Here is a 2,732-nt window from a genome sequence, read left to right as displayed (position 1 = left end):
CAGTTAAATTGTGCTATGCTTCGTTATGTGTTGTGCTTCTTCAACTCATTTCTTTGATGTCTGCATAGCCTGGTATAGTTGGTTTAACAGTTTACCACAGGGTCTCTGGGTTTTGTAATGCTTCTATATTGCTCGATTTTGAAGAGATGCATCAGAGTCTCTGCGTCATGTACTTATAGACCATGGGTGATGGCTGCCACTCGGAAGACCTGGGGTTCGTAATGTTCTCTGTATGAACATATCCGCTGTCTCCCCCTCATCACCTTCTAGGTGTTTCTCCTTCCAAGCTCTTTTGCCTTCGGTGGGCTTTGCCCAATCTTTCTCAGGCTTGCTTTCTTCATCCTGCGAAGAAGCTGTGGCTTCTGGTGACTCTTCTTTTGGGTCCATGCCTGCATCTCCCATATTTTCTTCCCCTGTGGATGGGATCATGAGGCCTGCCACTGCTGATCTCTGCAAGAAAGCTTTCCTCAGTTTTCCAAAAGCGTAGGCTGCCTCTGGGGCATCTTTGCTCACCACGTATTTATGACCGGGGGGGTCTGTAGAGGTCTTTCTCTTATGGGTCTGGTTACACCCCTGAAGGCCCTTCTCACTGGCCTTGGTGGACGTGCTCTTACTTACTTCGGTGCTTTTACTAGGTTGACTCAGGAGGGATTCAACCTGTCTTGTAAGGGCTTTACCCCTTGTGCCACAGCATCTACCAATGAGCTTCCCAGCACCTCTTTAAAGCTGTATACCAGGTTGTGCGCCTGCTCCTCCTCACACCACTCATACTCTGACATTGTAGTGAAGTCTGGGTGCTCTGTGCCAATACCTGAACAAGCACGCCTGAGTTTACACGGTCACAGCTGCGTTGAAATTAATGAAGACTACTGTCAGGTTTTATGGAATCATTCTTATAACTTGCTTTCCTGTCATATATATAATATATTTTTTTTTCATGACTTGCACTGTATGCTTTTGTACTGCTTTAGGCTGCAGTCACGCTGTGCATGATGTTCTTGTTCGTTGCCGACCCCGTGCTGGGCTGCTCTTGCCGTTCGCACAGGCCATACTGGTGACTTTGACTAAACCGGTTCCTCTGCCGTTGCCCACCGATCTGTACTGCTTTTCGTTCACTGCTGCATCCCAGGCTGCTGAAAGTCACGTTTCCTTGAGCGTCGCGTAGCTGTGACGTTACGTGAGCTCACGGGCCCCGCCTCTGCCAGAGAGGGGGCCGTTGTGCTCCTCCTGTGCCTGTTTGGGATCGCAGAAGCCAACCGGGCCCCCGGGCGTGCCAGGAATGTGACACAGGCCCCAGTCTGCCTCTGCTACTGCTTTTGCTGCGCACGCGAGCCACGCTTCATCCACAGCATGCACTTTATCTTTGTGCACTAATCGCTACTCCTGCGATGCCTCGCTGCTCACCGCTGCTGGTAAAGCGCTCGTAACCCCATATACACGTGCTCAATATTCTAGATTATGTTTCACCATTAAGCATATTAACGTTTCTTCACTAAAATTAACGCATTATGCTCACGCAATGTTGCTCTGCAGTAAGAGGATACTTATCTTGCTGAAGAGCAGGAAAAGAAGGGGTGGGGCAGAGGACAGGAAGTGACATGCAGACAGGGCAGGTCTGCCAAGAACTACAGAAGGAGTGAGACCAGAGGGAAATGTAGTTCTTGAAGAGAAAACGGAACTGGGAGGGGAAAATTAGTAGTTAGAGCCATTTTCTAGTATTTCTGTTATTTTGTTGAAACTGCTGAAGAGTAGTTATTAAAGAAGTTGAAGAATAATGCTCACCTCCGGTCTTGACATAGAATCCCCTCTGGACTGCTGCCTGGCTTAATCTTTGTTAGGCGAACCTCTCCCCGTTCCTCTGTTCCTGCGACATAACCGACAAAATTAGTAGTTTAGACATTACATGCACCACACCAACTCTCCATCTAGCCATTACATCCAGGTCATGTCGCTAATTACCTTTACAAAAGGGGAGGGGGGTGCTCCCCAATTTCACACATTTCACAGTGAAAAAACCTCAACAACCCACATCTTGACCATTACGGTCCGGCCCCGTGCCCAGCGACCTAATCCATAGCCACTGTTACTTTGTCACATTCCCGTGCTCCTGCCCCCTCGCTACGAGGGAACCAGACCCCTGGCGCACACACTTTCCCAGCTCCGCTGGTACCTGGACCTTCCTCCTGGTGCAAGCGTACACTCCCTGAGGCCCCAGAACATCTGATCCCCGTCACCAGCTGCCGCCATTTTCCCTTGAACTGCTCTTGTCTCCCGACCCTACGGATAGTCCTTCCGGCACTTCTCTTTGCAATCTGCAGGTCTTACCCAGGAACAGCACATGCACCTTTCTTCCGGTAGACAATGTTTACCTGAACTCTGCGAATATCCTGACCCCACCTGTACACCTGCCAACATTTTGCCACAGCTGGGAGGGAGATTTTGTGACAGAAATCGGGATAAGTGAACGTTCCCATTGTATTGAATTGGGGCTAAAAATATGTTAGGTGGGAGTCCCACCTAACATATTTTAAGGGCCGGCCTTACACCAGATTGCACCCCAGGCGAGAAGCATCGTTGGCGCCCGCCCACTACCAAAAATGACAACCAAATAAATTGTAATTTACAAATGTAACATCACAAAAAACATTAAACCCTAAACACACAAAGTGATGGAGCAGGACATATCCCTACAGCTGCCACATGCCAAGGTTTCCCTGACATCTCACTGGGAG

The sequence above is a fragment of the Ambystoma mexicanum genome, chromosome 13, assembly GCF_040938575.1.
Source record: "Ambystoma mexicanum isolate Mex_15411 chromosome 13, UKY_AmexF1_1, whole genome shotgun sequence".
Taxonomy (NCBI): domain Eukaryota; kingdom Metazoa; phylum Chordata; class Amphibia; order Caudata; family Ambystomatidae; genus Ambystoma; species Ambystoma mexicanum.
This window is presented reverse-complemented; position numbering follows the sequence as displayed.